The sequence below is a fragment of the Salvelinus alpinus genome, chromosome 9, assembly GCF_045679555.1.
Source record: "Salvelinus alpinus chromosome 9, SLU_Salpinus.1, whole genome shotgun sequence".
NCBI classification, from domain to species: Eukaryota; Metazoa; Chordata; class Actinopteri; order Salmoniformes; family Salmonidae; genus Salvelinus; species Salvelinus alpinus.
The window spans coordinates 20,669,271-20,685,881 of NC_092094.1; the positions used below are offsets into that span (position 1 = coordinate 20,669,271).

General features: G+C 44.7%; 1 protein-coding gene across 1 annotated transcript in view; it reads left to right on the forward strand.

Moving 5' to 3' along the window:
* Nucleotides 1-16,611, forward strand: part of LOC139584486 (tetraspanin-9) — a 306,094-nt gene that overhangs the window by 73,084 nt on the left and 216,399 nt on the right. The window contains exon 3 of the mRNA XM_071416411.1: nucleotides 6,967-7,053. The gene's annotated coding sequence lies outside the window, so the exon portion shown is untranslated. The remainder of the gene's footprint in view (nucleotides 1-6,966; nucleotides 7,054-16,611) is intronic.

The window sequence follows — 16,611 nt, forward strand, 5'->3', positions numbered from 1 at the left end:
ATAGTAACATCTCCTCAGCATATCTCCTCAGAAGGCTGACCATCCCATCCCCACGTCATCCATCTCCTCTAGTCACACACACAGGGGAGCACACTATACTACTCCGGCCCAGTGTGGGAATGTTGCTCTAGCAGTTTCTTAAACATGTGCTGATGGCCATCATTTTCCTTGGCTTGTGTTTATAGCTGGAGGTCCAGTGGCTGTCCACACTCTCTGAGGAGGAAATGGGCTGCTTAAATAATTGCGAGTAATTACATAAGTCTTATTAGGTACTGTCATTGAAGCCAACATTCATTTGGGTCACTAATGGGACAGACATAACTGTTTTGTTATGCAGACTCTCTTGCTCTCTAGTGCTGACCCTAATTAGTCGACTGGTCGATTGTTTGGTCGATAGGCTGTTGGTTGACTGAGATTTTTTGTTGTTGAGCAGTAGCAAATATATACTGTATAGTACCAGTCAAAAGTTTGTATACACTTACTCATTCCAAGGTTTTTCTTTAATTTTACAATTTTCTACATTTTAGAATAATAGTGACTGCATTAGAAGTATGAAATAACACATATGGAATCATGTAGTAACCAAAAAAGTGTTAAACAAATTGAAATATACAGTTGAAGTCGGAAGTTTACATACACTTAGGTTGGAGTTATTAAAACTCGTTTTTCAACCACTCCACAAATTTCTTGTTAACAAACTATAGTTTTGGCAAGTCGGTTAGGACATCTACCTTGTGCATGACACAAGTAATTTTTCCAACAATTGTTTACAGAGAGATTATTTCACTTATAATTCACTGTATCACAATTCCAGTGGGTCAGAAGTTTACATACACTAAGTTGACTGTGCCTTTAAACAACTTGGAAAATTCCAGGAAATGTCGTCATGCCTTTAGAAGCTTCTGATAGGCTAATTGACATAATTTGGGTCAATTGGAGGTGTACCTGTGGGTGTATTTCAAGGCCTACCTTCAAACTCAGTGCCTCTTTGCTTGACATCATGGGAAAATCAAAAGAAATCGGCCAAGACCTCGGCCAAGTCTGGTTCATCCTTGGGAGCAATTTCCAAACGCCTGAAGGTACCATGTTCATCTGTACAAACAATAGTACGCAAGTATAAACACCATGGGACCACCCAGCCGTCATACCGCTCAGGAAGGAGACACGTTCTGTTTCCTAGAGATGAACGTACTTTGGTGCGACAAGTGTAAATCAATCCCAGAACAACAGCAAAGGACCGTGTGAAGATGCTGGAGGAAACAGGCACAAAACTATCTATATCCACAGTAAAACGAGTCTTATATCGACATAACCTGAAAAGCAGCTCAGCAAGGAAGAAGCCGCTGCTCAAAATCCGCCATAAAAAAGCCAGACTACGGTTTGCAACTGCACATGGGGACAAAGATCGTACTTTTTGGAGAAATGTCCTCTGGTCTGATGAAACAAAAATAGAATTGTTTGGCCATAATGACCATCGTTATGTTTGGAGGAAAAAGGGGGAGGCTAGCAAGCCAAAGAACTCCATCCCAACTGTGAAGCACCGGGGTGGCAGCATCATGTTGTGGGGGTGCTTTGCTGCAGGGACTGGTGAGGGACTGGTGCACTTCACACAATAGATGGCATCATGAGGCGGGAAAATTATGTGGATATATTGAAGCAACATTTCAAGACATCAGTCAGGAAGTTAAAGCTCGGTCGCAAATGTGTCTTCCAAATGGACAATGACCCCAAGCATACTTCCACAGTTGTTGCAAAAAGGCTTAAGGACAACAAAGTGAAGGTATTGGAGTGGCCATCACAAAGCCCTGACCCCAGAACTGAAAAATTGTGTGCGAGCAAGGAGGAATACTAACCTGTGTCACGTTCTGACCATAGTTCTTTTGTGTTTTCTTTGTTTTAGTGTTGGCAGGACGTGAGCTGAGTGGGCATTCTATGTTGTGTGTCTAGTTTTCACGTTTCTATGTTTGGCCTGATATGGTTCTCAATCAGAAGCAGGTTTTAGTCATTGTCTCTGATTGGGAACCATATTTAGGTATCCTGTTTTGTGTTGGGGTTTATGGGTGGTTGTCTTCTGTCTTTGTATTCTATGCACCAGATAGGACTGTTTTGGTTTTGCCACATTTGTTATTTTGTATTTTGTAGTGTTCACGGTTGTGTCGTTATTAAACATGATGAACACTAACTACGCTGCGTCTTGGTCCGATCCCTGCTACACCACCTCTTCAGACAAAGAGGAGGAAATCTGCCGTTACAGAACCACCCACCAAAACCGGACCAATCAGCGTGGTAAGGGACAGCAGCAGCAGTGGCCAAGTACACAGGACTCCTGGACATGGGAGGAAATTCTGGACGGTAAGGGACCCTGGGGTCAAGCTGGAGAATATCGCCGCCCTCGTGAAGAGCTGGAGGCAGCTAAAGCCGAGAGGCGGTGGTATGAGGAGGCAGCACGGAAGCGTGGCTGGAAGCCAGAGAGGCAGCCCCAAAAATTTCTTGGGGGGAGGGACACGGGGAGTGTGGCGAAGTCAGGTAGGAGACCTACTCTAACTTCCCGTGCTTACCGTGGAGAGCAAGAGTACGGGCAGACACTGTGTTATGCGGAAGAGCGCACGGTGTCTCCTGTACGTGTGCATAGCCCGGTGCGGTACATCCCAGCTCCTCGTATCGGCCGGGCTAGAGTGGGCATCGAGCCAGGTGCCATGAAGCCGGCTCAACGCATCTGGTCTCCAGTGCGTCTCCTTTGGCCGGTGTACATGGCACCAGCCTTACGCATGGTGTCCCCCGTTCACCAGCACAGCCCAGTGCGGGTTATTCCACCTCGCCGCACTGGCCGGGCTAAGGGGAGTATTCAGCCAGGTAAGGTTGGGCAGGCTCGGTGCTCAAGAGCTCCAGTACGCCTTCACAGTCCGGTATATCCGGTGCCACCTCCTCGCACCAGCCCAGTACCACCAGTGCCAACACCACGCACCAGGCTTCCTGTGCGTCTCCAGAGCCCTGTTCCTCCTCCACGCACTCGCCCTGTGGTGCATGTCTCCAGCCCGGTACCACCAGTTCCGGCACCACGCACCAAGCCTCCTGTGCGTCTCCAGAGCCCTGTACTTCCTGTTGCTGCTCCCCGCACTAGCCTTGAGGTGCGTGTCCTTAGCCCGGTACCACCAGTTCCGGCACCACGCACCAGGCCTACTGTGCGCCTCAGCAGGTCAGAGTCTGCCGTCTGCCCAGCGCCGCCTGCGCTGCCCGTCTGCCCAGCGCCATTTGAGCTGCCCGTCTGCCCAGCGCCGTCTGAGCTGCCCGTCTGCCCAGCGCCGTCTGAGCTGCCCATCTGCCCAGCGCCATCTGAGCCGCCCGTCTGTCCAGCGCCATCTGAGCTGCCCGTCTGCCCAGCGCCGTCTGAGCTGCCCATCTGCCCAGCGCCATCTGAGCCGCCCGTCTGTCCAGCGCCATCTGAGCCGCCCGTCTGTCCTGAGCCGCTAGAGCCGTCCGTCAGTCAGGAGCCCCCAGAGCCGCCTGCCAGTGCCGCCCGCCGGTCAGGAGCTGCCAGAGCCGCCCGCCAGTCAGGAGCTGCCAGAGCCGCCCGCCAGTCAGGAGCTGCCAGAGCCGCCCGCCAGTCAGGAGCTGCCCTGCAGTCATGAGCTGTCCTCCAGTCATGAGCTGCCCTCCAGTCATGAGCTGCCCTTCAGTCATGAGCTGCCCTTCAGTCATGAGCTGCCCTTCAGTCATGAGCTGCCCTTCAGTCATGAGCTGCCCTTCAGTCATGAGCTCCCCTTCAGTCCGGAGCTGCCATTCAGTCCGGAGCTGCCCTTCAGTCCGGAGCTGCCCTTCAGTCCGGAGCTGCCCTTCAGTCCGGAGCTGCCATTCAGTCCGGAGCTGCCCTTCAGTCCGGAGCTGCCCTTCAGTCCGGAGCTGCCCTTCACTCCGGAGCTGCCCTCAGCCATGAGCTGGCTTTCAGTCATGAGCTGCCCTCTAGTCATGAGCTGCCCTTCAGTCATGAGCTCCCCTTCAGTCCGGAGCTGCCATTCAGTCCGGAGCTGCCATTCAGTCCGGAGCTGCCCTTCAGTCCGGAGCTGCCCTTCAGTCCGGAGCTGCCATTCAGTCCGGAGCTGCCCTTCAGTCCGGAGCTGCCCTTCAGTCCGGAGCTGCCCTTCAGTCCGGAGCTGCCCTCAGCCATGAGCTGGCTTTCAGTCATGAGCTGCCCTCTAGTCATGAGCTGCCCTTCAGTCATGAGCTGCCATTCAGTCCGGAGCTGCCATTCAGTCCGGAGCTGCCATTCAGTCCGGAGCTGCCCTTCAGTCCGGAGCTGCCCTTCAGTCCGGAGCTGCCCTTCAGTCCGGAGCTGCCCTTCAGTCCGGAGCTGCCCTTCAGTCCGGAGCTGCCCTTCAGTCCGGAGCTGCCCTCAGCCATGAGCTACCTCTCAGTCATGAGCTACCTCTCAGTCATGAGCTACCTCTCAGTCATGAGCTACCCCTCAGTCATGAGCTGCCCCTTAGTCATGAGCTGCCCCTCAGTCCTGAGCTGCCCCTCAGTTCGGAGCTGCCCCTCAGTCCGGAGCTGCTTCTTCAGTCCAGAGGCGTCTTTCAGTCCAGAAGTGTCCCTCAGTCCTGTGGGCCCATTTAGTAGGGTTCCCAGGCCAGGGTCGGCGGCGAGGGTCGCCGCTCAAAGGAGGACACTAAAGCGGACAAAGACTATGGTGGAGTGGGGTCCACGTCCTGCGCCAGAGCCACGACCGTGGACAAATGCCCACCCAGACCCTCCCCTATAGGTTCAGGTTTTGCGTCCGGAGTCCGCACCTTGGGGGGGGGGGGTACTGTCACGTTCTGACCATAGTTCTTTTGTGTTTTCTTTGTTTTAGTGTTGGTCAGGACGTGAGCTGAGTGGGCATTCTATGTTGTGTGTCTAGTTTTCACGTTTCTATGTTTGGCCTGATATGGTTCTCAATCAGAGGCAGGTGTTAGTCATTGTCTCTGATTGGGAACCATATTTAGGTATCCTGTTTTGTGTTGGGGTTTATGGGTGGTTGTCTTCTGTCTTTGTGTTCTATGCACCAGATAGGACTGTTTTGGTTTTGCCACATTTGTTATTTTGTATTTTGTAGTGTTCACGGTTTTGTCGTTATTAAACATGATGAACACTAACTGCGCTGCGTCTTGGTCCGATCCCTGGTACGAAGAGGAGGAAATCTGCCGTAACAACCTGACTCAGTTACACCAGCTCTGTCAGAAGGAATGAGCCAAAATTCACCCAACTTATTGTGGGAAGCTTGTGGAAGGCTACCCAAAACGTTTGACCCAAGTTAAACAATTTAAAGGCAATGCTACAAAATACTAATTGAGTGTATGTAAACTTCTGACCCACTGGGAATGTGTTGAAAGAAATTAAATCTGAAATAAATCACTCTCTACTATTATTCTGACATTTCACATTCTTAAAATAAAGTGGTGATCCTAACTGACCTAAAACAGGGAATTTTTACCTGGATTAATTGTCAGGAATTGTGAAAAACTGAGTTTAAATGTATTTGGCTAAGATGTATGTAAACTTCTGACTTCAACTGTATCTTATATTTGAGATTCTTCAAAGTAGCCACCCTTTACCTTGATGGCAGCTTTGCACACTCTTGGCATTCTCTCAACCAGCTTCATGAGGTAGTCACCTGGAATGCATTTCAATTAGCAGGTATAGCCTTGTTAAAAGTTAATTTGTGGAATTTATTTTCTTCTTAATGTGTTTGACCCAATCAGTTGTGTTGTGACAAGGTAGGGGTGGTATACAGAAGATAGCCCTATTTAGTAAAAGACCAAGTCCATATTATGGAAAAAACTGCTCAAATAAGCAAGGGGAAACGACAGTCCATCATTACTTTAAGACATGAAGGTCAGTCAATCCAGAAACTTTACTTTGAAAGTTTCTTGAAATGCAGTAGCAAAAACCAGCAATCGCTATGATGAAATTGACATGACTGATTGACTGTAGGTGAGGGCGGTACTTTCTTTATAAACACAAACTCACTTCCTTGACAACTTCCTTCACAACAGCTCTGCACAATATTGTTGTATGGCGGTATTATACATTTTATATTGTGGATATGTAGTGGTGTAATAATGTTATATGATGTACTGTTTTATATTTTGTTTTATGTGTGATGTAAGTGCCTTAAAGTGTTTGGACCGCAGGAAGAGTAGCTTCTGACTTGGCATCATCTAATGGGGATCCCTAACAAATATAAATGCCCCAACGGCTATATTGAAATTGTTTGTTGGCACCGCCAAGGCTGTTTCCCTTCTGCCGCTATTGTAGAACAGCCCTCCAAATGATAAAAGGAAACTGGAGATGCCATTGCTCATCATTACATGGAAATGTAAGGTATTGGCTGGGATATCATCTTATAGGGAGAGGAGACCCGGGCCATGTTTATTTGATTTGATTTATATGATTGGGGCTGTAGATCAGCCTGTAGACTAGACGCCTGCTGCACACACCTGTTCATGGAGTGCTATCATTCATTCTGCAGAGCAAGTGCTGGCTATTGATAGTCTGTGTATTTTACCATGCCTGCCAAGTGAGAGAGAGAGACTGAATCAGACCCAGTAGCTACATTGTGTATACATCTTGTCATCCACTCCCAGCATATTGTCCTTTCTTATTTCCCCCTCTCAGTATTCTGCCGCAGTGCTCAAGGTCACACGTAGCGCCTGGAATTTTGTTGGAGCTGAGTGAGCTGAGAACTGACCACTCTGCTCGGTGATAAACAGCTTACTACTTGCTCTAGTCTCTCAAACTGTAGTGTTGATGCTCTTTACATTTTAACTGTCCCTCCTGGCCTGTGGAATAGATCTATCCATGTGGCCATTTTATACTCTGGGTTTTATTGTGTTTTACAGGCCTGGCCCTCTATAAATATGACGTTTATTATTCATGGACTGTGGTGAGAAAGAGAGCGTAGAGTGCTGACTGAGTTTGTGTTTTTGGCAGGCTTCAGGGCTTTCCTACTCTGAGACTCTGAGACTGACCTGTGACTGCGGAACATACACTGTCTCCCTCTTCACCCCCAGAGCAAAGGTAAGAACTCCACACACACACCCACACCCACACACACACACCCACACACACACACACACACACACACACACACACACACACACACACACACACACACACACACACACACACACACACACACACACACACACACACACACACACACACACACACACACACACACAAACAAACACAGGACTCCCATCTGTTTCAGGACCTGTTTAACGCATTATCAAAGGGAACAAGACACTGTAATTACACCTACCAGAGATATAATACCAGTGCCCTCTCAGTCACCATCGATGTGTTTGCACAATGAACTTCGATTCAGTTGCACTGTAATCAGCATTAGCTCCTCTAGCTCAACCCCCTCTGCTCTGATATCACAGTGCACTGTTGCACCTTTGACAGCCCTACTGCTTGCTCTGCAGTGAGTATGGTTACATGCACACAATAATGTGATTATTGTGCATAATCAGATGAATACAATAGTTAGATTAAAACGTTTATATGCTTTGCAAGAAGAATGATTTCCCTAATAATGTTTCCGTGGACACATCTGAAGTCAGGCTACCTGATGACACTGGTAAATGCAGAAAATTGCCAATCAAAATAAACGTTCTACCATGTCATTTTTGGGAAGCATATTTGATCCTGATTTAAGACTTATACTGTTTGTATATACTACTTCTAAGACACATACATTCAGTTGTTCCAAAGTCAATTGACTCATGCTAAAGAGGGAGGCTTGTTCGGCTGATGCTAGAACATGTGCAGATCATATATACCCGATTTAAGGTGTTTACATGTCCTAATAACTCGAAAGAAGTATCAAATCAAAGTTTATTCATGTGCGTCGAAAACAACAGGTGTGGACCTTACAGAGAAATGCTTACTTACAAGCCCTAACCAACAGTGCAATTTTTAAGTAAAAAATAGGTATTAGGTAAATAATAGATGTGTTTTTAAGAAAAGAAAAAAGTAAAATGACAGTGAAAATAACAGTAGTGAGGCTATATACAGGTGGTACCGGTACAGAGTCAATGTGTTGGGGCACCGGTTAGTCAGGCTAATTGAGGTGATATGTACATGTAGGTCATGTTAATAAAGTGGCTATGCATATATGATAAACAGAGAGTAGCAGCAGCGTAAAAGAGGGGATTGGTTGGTAAGGGGTGGCGGGACACAATGCAAATAGTCTGGGTAGCCATTTGATTACCTGTCCAGGAGTCTTATTGCATGGGAGTAAAAGCTGTTGAGAAGCTTTTTGGTCCTACACTTGGCGCTCCGGTACCGCTTGCCATGCGGTAGCAGAGAGAACAGTCTATGACTGGGGTGACTGGGGTCTTTGACAGTTTTTAGGGCCTTCCTCTGACACCGCCTGGTGTAGGGGTCCTGGATGGCAGGCAGCTTAGCCCCAGTGATGTACTGGGCCGTACGCACTACCCTCTGTAGTGCCTTGCGGTCGGAGGCCGACCAGTTGCCGTACCAGGCAGTGATGCAACCAGTCAGAAAACCAGTTTTAATCAGCGTATGCTTTCTTTGATTTTGACCTCATGCCATTTAAGATAAGCAAAGTAAGGTGTTTACAGGACTATTGCATAATCTGCCTACAACCATAAGCAGTTTAATATCGAATTATTACTGTCCATGTAAACATTCTCAGTGTGTCTTTAAGAAATAGCATGGTATAATCTTTTTCATCTTACAGCAAACACTCCCCAGTCAGTTGTGCTCTTATTCCCCGGGCCTTCCAAGGTGTAAGGTCCTCTCTGATAGCCACTCAGACCCCTTCCCGGTGGCTCCCCACTTCAAAGTCAAGCGTTGCTAAAAAGGAGGACAAAAATTTGCCGCTAGCCAGTGCTCGGAAAGACCGGCTAACTTGTGCTTGGCTACCGATGTAGGATCATAATTTGAGCCCGTTTGTGAATGTGAATTATGTGAATTATAATTAATATACATTTTTGTAGGGGTTATTATACATTTTTGTAGGGGTTGATACATTTTCCGTTAGGGCAAATCAAGTCTGAAATGTTAAAAGTGGAAAATACTAACTTTACTAGCCTTTTTAAAACTCAAATACACTACAAGTTTGCATTTCTTGCTTTACAGAAACATTCTCAGCAACAAAAGAGTGATCAAATGAAGATCCTTCATCTGTAGATCAAAGCGTAGGGTAGCTGAACTGGCAGGCTCTGCTGCGGCAGGGCTACTGTGCCAGTCATGTGAGTGATGCGGTAAGAAGCCTCAGGCGCTGAGGTGTCAGATCCATAGCAGAGAAATCAGCAGGATGGGGGGTTTGGGAATGAAGGGTCAAGGATATGGGCATCACTGTCTCTCCCTCACTGTCCCTTTTAATGCATACAAACATCCCCCTCTGGGCTTTGTGGTTTGCAGGAGATGTGTGTGTGTGTGTGTGTGTGTGTGTGTGTGTGTGTGTGTGTGTGTGTGTGTGTGTGTGTGTGTGTGTGTGTGTGTGTGTGTGTGTGTGTATGCGCGTGTGTGTGTGTGTGTGTGTGTGTGTGTGTGTGTGTGTGTGTGTGTGTGTGTGTGTGTGTGTGTGTGTGTGTGTGTGTGTGTGTGTGTGTGTGTGTGTGTGTGTGTCTGTGGCAGAGAGTGATAGTGTGTGTGTGTGACTGTATGTATGTATGTATGTATGTATGTATGTATGTATGTATGTACACTACCGTTCAAAAGTTTGGGGTCACTTAGAAATTTCCTTGTTTTTGAAAGAAAAGCACATTTTTTGTCCATTAAAATAACCTCAAATTCATCAGAAATAGTGTGTAAACATTGTTAATGTTGTAAATGACAATTGTAGCTGGAAACGGCAGATTTTTTATGGAATATCTACAAAGGCGTACAGAGGCCCATTATCAGCAACCATCACTCCTGTGTTCCAATGGCACGTTGTGTTAGCTAATCCAAGTTTATCATTTTAAAAGGCTAATTGATCATTAGAAAACCCTTTTGCAAATATGTTAGCACAGCTGAAAACTGTTGTCCTGATTAAAGAAGCAATAAAACTGGCCTTCTTTAGACGAGTTGAGTATCAGGAGTATTCCATGTGAGAAATTGCCAAGAAACTGAAGATCTTGTACAACGCTGTGTACTACTCCCTTCACAGAACAGCGCAAACTGTCTCTAAGCAGAATAGAAAGAGGAGTGGGCCCCGGTGCACAACTGAGCAAGAGGACAAGTACATTAGAGTGTCTAGTTTGAGAAACACACGCCTCACAAGTCCTCAACTGGCAGCTTCATTAAATAGTACCCGCAAAACACCAGTCTCAACGGTGAAGAGGTGACTCCGGGATGCTAGCCTTCTAGGCAGAGTTCCTCTGTCCAGTGTCTGTGTTCTTTTACTATCTTTTATTTTTATTGGCCAGTCTGAGATATGGCTTTTTCTTTGCAACTTTGTCTAGGCCAGCATCCCGCTTTTCTTTCAAAAACAAGGACATTTCTAAGTGACCCCAAACTTTTGAACGGTAGTGTATTTACAGGTACAGTTGAAGTCGAAAGTTTACATACACCTTATCCAAATACATTTAAACTCAGTTTTTCACATTTCCTGACAATTAAACCAAGTAAAAAATCCGTCTTAGATCAATTAGGATCATCACTTTATTTTAAGAATGTGAAATGTCAGAGTAATAGTAGAGCATTATTTATTTCAGCTTTTATTTCTTTCATCACATTCCCAGTGGGTCAGAAGTTAACATACACTCAATTAGTATTTGGTAGCATTGCTTTTAGCAGTGTTTAACTTGGGTCAAACGTTTCGAGTAGCCTTCCACAAACTTCCCACAATAAATTGGGTGAATTTTGGCCCATTCCTCCTGACAGAGCTGGTGTAACTGAATCAGGTTTGTAGGCCTCCTTGTTCGCACACGCTTTTTCAGTTCTGCCCACATATTTTCTATAGGATTGATGTCAGGGCTTTGTGATGGCCACTCGATTACCTTGACTTTGTTTTCCTTAAGCCATTTTGCCACAACTTTGGAAGTATGCTTGGGGTCATTGTCCATTTGGAAGACGCATTTGCGACCAAGCTTTAACTTCCTGACTGATGTCTTGAGATGTTTCTTCAATATATCCACATCATTTTCTTTCCTCATGATGTCATCTATTTTGTGAAGTGCACCAGTCCTTCCTGCAGCAAACCACCCCCACATCACGATGCTGCCACCGCCGTGCTTCACTGTTGGGATGGTGTTCTTCGGCTTGCAAGCCTCCCCCTTTTTCCTCCAACATAACGATGGTCATTATGACCAAACAATTCTATTTTTGTTTCATCAGACCAGAGGACATTTCTCCAAAAGTACGATCTTTGTCCCCATGTGCAGTTGCAAACCGTAGTCTGGCTTTTTTATGGCGGTTTTGGAGCAGTGGCTTCTTCCTTGCTGAGCGGCCTTTGAGGTTGTGTCGATATAGGACTCGTTTTACTGTGGATATAGATACTTTTGTACCTGTTTCCTCCAGCATCTTCACAAGGTCCTTTGCTGTTGTTCTGCGATTGATTTGCCCTTTTCGCACCAAAGTACGTTAATCTCTAGGAGACAGAACGCGTCTTCTTCCTGAGTGGTATGACGCCTGCGTGGTCCCATGGTGTTTATACTTGCATACTATTGTTTGCACAGATGAACATGGTACCTTCAGGCGTTTGGAAATTGCTCCCAAGGATGAACCAGACTTGTGGAGGTCTACAATTTTTTTTCTGAGGTCTTGGCTGATTTCTTTTGATTTTTCCATGTCAAGCAAAGAAGCACTGAGTTTGAAGGTAGGCCTTGAAATACATCCACAGTTATACCTCCAATTGACTCAAATGATTTCAATTAGCCTATCAGAAGCTTCTAAAGCCATGACATAATTTTCTGGAATGTTCCAAGCTGTTTAAAGGCACAGTCAACTTAGTGTATGTTAACTTCTGACACATAAGGAATGATGTAGTAACCAAAAAAGTGTTAAACAAATCTAAATATATTTTTTGTAGCAACGCTTTGCCTTGATGATAGCTTTGCACACTCTTGGCATTCTTTCAACCAGCTTCACCTGGAAGACTTTTCCAAACTTTTCTACATATTCTGATCACTTGTTAGCTGCCTTTCCTTCACTCTGCGGTCCAACTCCTCCCAAACCATCTCAATTGGGTTGAGGTCGGGTGACTGTGGAGGTCAGGTCATCTGACCTAGTGGCCAAAATCTAAATTGCAGCTGGGCTGGAATAATACATTATGGTACAAAAAATACAAAGGAACGTTTTTTTATTTGTATTATCTTTTACCAGATCTATTGTGTTATATTCTCTGACATTCCTTTCACATTTTCAAAAACTTCAAAGTGTTTCCTTTGAAATGGTACCAAGAATATGCATATCCTTGCTTCAGGGCCTGAGTTACAGGCAGTTCGATTTGGGTATGTCATTTTAGGCAAAAATTGAAAAAAAGGGGCGGATCCTTAAGAGGTTTTAATGATGCATTTCGAGATGGAGGGATGGCAACATGGAATCTTCCCACATTGTTTATTTATATAGTGTCAAGACCTGGACACAGGTTCTATTCTGTGGAGAGGTCGCTAGCATAAGGCGAGCTATGTCAATGCGAAAGGACGAGCAATTCAATTTGGCCCTCTGATGACATCCATTTGAAATTAAATTGGTTCCTGCACATAGTTTTCATTCTCCAGGAGTCATTGGTTCATTATGTATGCTTGGATGTGAATGCATCTCGGTCTCACCGCAATGCGAGGAGGAGCCACCCTTCCATGTGAAAGCTAATGAATGACTATAAATAAGTATTTTACAACATCTGCATTTGCAACACACATCTCCAATAAAATAGTTGTTTGATGATGTTATAAGAAATAAAATGTTCAAATCTCTTGTTTTAAGCAGTCTAATGAACATGCTTGGTGTTTCAGAGGAGGCTGTTATCTTCTTTGAGCCTCTCTGATCTACTGGGAGATTGGTATTTCCTCTACACAGGCTGAACACTGCTTGGACTGGCTGGCTGGTTGACTTTCATTGTGTGGGAATAGTAGCTACATATATATCAGCAATGACTGTACAGTACGTTCATTTTCTGGAGGAAAACCTATACACTGTATGAGCGTCAGGCAGCTTTGTGCTATTTAATAGTTTATCAGTTAAATGAGAAAACTACTGTGAGATAAAAAGGATTTTAGCTGTAAAGATTTATTAGCTCAGTATTGAGAAGTAATGAATGCAGTAGGCTTGGGCAGTATACCGTATGTCGGGGTATTTGGAAATCATCATCAATACCAATGTTTTTCAAGACATTTTTATATTTGTAGCTACTTTTTAAGTAAATACCTGCAGTCAACTTGTGCAATACTTTAGGAGATGAAGCAGATTGGGTTCTTCTAAGGCGTCTAGGTGTAGCAGGTAATGCTGAGTCAGGTGCAGGACACAGAGATGAGTAATAAACGTACCGCCGAACGCCGCCCGAACAAGGAGAGGGACCAACTTCGGCGGAAGTCGTGACAGTTCTTCATTTCACCTGTGACATTATTTTAAATTATTAAGCTTACCTTTGTCTGTAAATAGCACAACAGGAGAAAGCGGGAACAGTTGTCCAGCTGTGTATTGACAGGGGTCCCATTTTATATAGAAAGTCTAGTGTTTTAATGCGTCAATATAGTGATGAGGGACATTCAACTATAGTTTTCCTTCACAGAAAATAAATTATTGCAACACATTCGGCAGAAACTAGCTTCATTTTCGTCAGAACAGAAGTGCAACGCTGTTTGGCTGGCAGACACACAAGCAAATTAGCCTACAATGAAAAGCAAGGTATTTTTTGTAAAACACAATGTATGGCCATCATATTTCTAATGTTTATCATAGAAATAATGTAGCCAGCTACATTTCCTAATGTTTTGCTTAAAGTTAACCTTACATTTTACCAGAGAAAAATGGTCTGGCTACACCAAGAAAGGGACCAGAGACAAGTAGCTACAGTGCACATCAGTAAAAGCGCTGTTTGCTGATATAATGCCTGTTCACTGATCGAATGCCCGTTTGTGAATTCTCGTTCGAGTGGAGAAGTGCAACTGAAGCACAAAATTATTCTAATGCCAAGCAGAAATTACAATAAGAAACATTTTCGATATGCATTTACAAAACCTAGCAAGATACAGTATTTTTTTATGAGTTTAATCTTTTTTTACTGTGTGAAAAACACAGAATTCAGAACCCCGAAGTTTAACTAGCTACAGTTGAAGTCGGAAGTTTACATGCACTTAGGTTGGAGTCATTAAAACTCGTTTTTCAACCACTCTACAAATTTCTTGTTAACAAACTATAGTTTTGGCAAGTTGGTTAGGACATCTACTTTGTGCATGACACAAGTAATTTTTCCAACAATTGCTTACAGACAGATTATTTCACTTATAATTCACTGTATCACAATTCCAGCGGGTCAGAAGTTTACATACACAAAGTTGACTGTGCCTTTAAACAGCTTGGAAAATTCCAGAAATGATGACATGGCTTTAGAATCTTCTGATTGACTAATTGACATCATTTGAGTCAATTGGAGGTATACCTGTGGATGTATGTCACGCCCTGACCGTAGATTGCTTTGTATGTTTCTATTTTTTGTTTGGTCAGCGTGTGATGTGGGTGGGCATTCTATGTTTGTATGTCTAGGTTTTGTATTTCTAGGTTTTGGCCTGGTATGGTTCCCAATCAGAGGCAGCTGTCTATCGTTGTCTCTGATTGAGAACCATACTTAGGTAGCCTGTTTTCCCACTGGTAGTTGTGGGTGGTTATTTTCTGTTTAGTGTTTGTATCACCTGTCAGAACTGTTTCGGTCATTCCTTTTGTTATTTTGTATTTAGTGTTCAGTTTTGAATAAATAATATGAACACGTATCACGCTGCACCTTGGTCCTCACCTTCTTCCGATGAATGCCGTTACAATGTATTTCAAAGCCTACCTTCAAATGCAGTGCCTCTTTGCTTGACATCATGGGAAAATCAAAAGAAATCAGCCAAGACCTCAGAATAAAAATTGTAGACCTCCTCAAGTCTGGTTCATCCTTGGGAGCAATTTCCAAACGCCTGAATGTACCACGTCCATCTGTACAAACAATAGTACGCAAGTATAAACACCATGGGACCACACAGCCATCATACCACTCAGAAAGGAGATGCGTTCTGTCTCCTAGAGATGAACGTACTTTGGTATGAATAGTGCAATTCAATCCCAGAACAACAGCAAAGGACCTTGTGAAGATGTTGGAGGAAACAGGTAAAAAAGTATCTATATCCACAGTAAAATGAGTCCTATATCGACATAACCTGAAAGGCCGCTCAGCAAGGAAGAAGCTACTGCTCCAAAACCGCCATAAAAAAGAAGCCAGACTACAGTTTGCAACTGCACATGGGGACAAAGATCGTACTTTTTGGAGAAATGTCCTCTGGTCTGATGAAACAAAAATAGAACTGTTTGGCCATAATGACTATCGTTATTTTTGTAGGATAAAGGGGGAGGCTTGCAAGCCAAAGATAACCATCCCAACCGTGAAGCAAGGGGGTGGCAGCATCGTTTTGTGGTGATGTTTTGCTGCAGGAGGGACTGATTCACTTCACAAAATAGATGGCATCATGAGGCAGGAAAATTATGTGGATATACTGAAGCAGCATCTCAAGACATCAGTCAGGAAGTTAAAGCTTGGTCGCAAATGGGTCTTCCAAATGGACAATGACCCCAAGCATACTTCCAAAGTTGTGGCAAAATGGCTTAAGGACAACAAAGTCAAGGTATTGGAGTGGCCATCACAAAGCCCTGACCTCAATCCCATAGAAAATGTGTGGGTAGAATTGAAAAAGCGTGTGCGAGCAAGGAGTTCTACAAACCTGACTCCGGTACACCAGCTCTGTCAGGAGGAATGGACCAAAATTCACCCAATTTATTATGGGAAGCTTGTGGAAGGTTACCTGAAACATTTGACCTAAGTTAAACAATTTAAAGGCAATGCTACTAAATACTAATTGAGTGTATGTAAACTTCTGACCGAATTGGAATGTGATTGTCACGTTCCTGACCTGTTTTCTGTTGTTTTGTATGTGTGTGATGGTCAGGGCGTGAGTTTTGGGTGGGCATTCTATGTTGTGTGTTTCTATGTTGGTTTAGGGTTGCCTGGTATGGCTCTTAATTAGAGGCAGGTGTTTTGCGTTCCTCTAATTAGGAGTCATATTTAGGTAGGTTGTTTCACTGTGTTCGTTGTGGGTGGTTGTTACCTGTCTCTGTGTTTGTGTTCTGCACCAGATAGGTCTGTATCAGTTTTGCACGTTTGTTATTTTGTAAGTTGTTTGTAGTGTTCACTTGTTCTTATAATTAAACATGTTGAGCACTGGCTACGCTGCATTTTGGTCCTCTCCTTCACCCCAGGAAGAAAACCTTTACAGAACCACCCACCAAACCCGGACCAAGCAGCGTGACAACGGGCAGCAGCAACAGCAGCAGCAGTACAAGGACGAATGGACATGGGAGGAGATTCTGGACGGAGAAGGACCCTGGGCAGAGCCAGAGGAGTGTCGCCGTCCCAAAGCGGAGCTG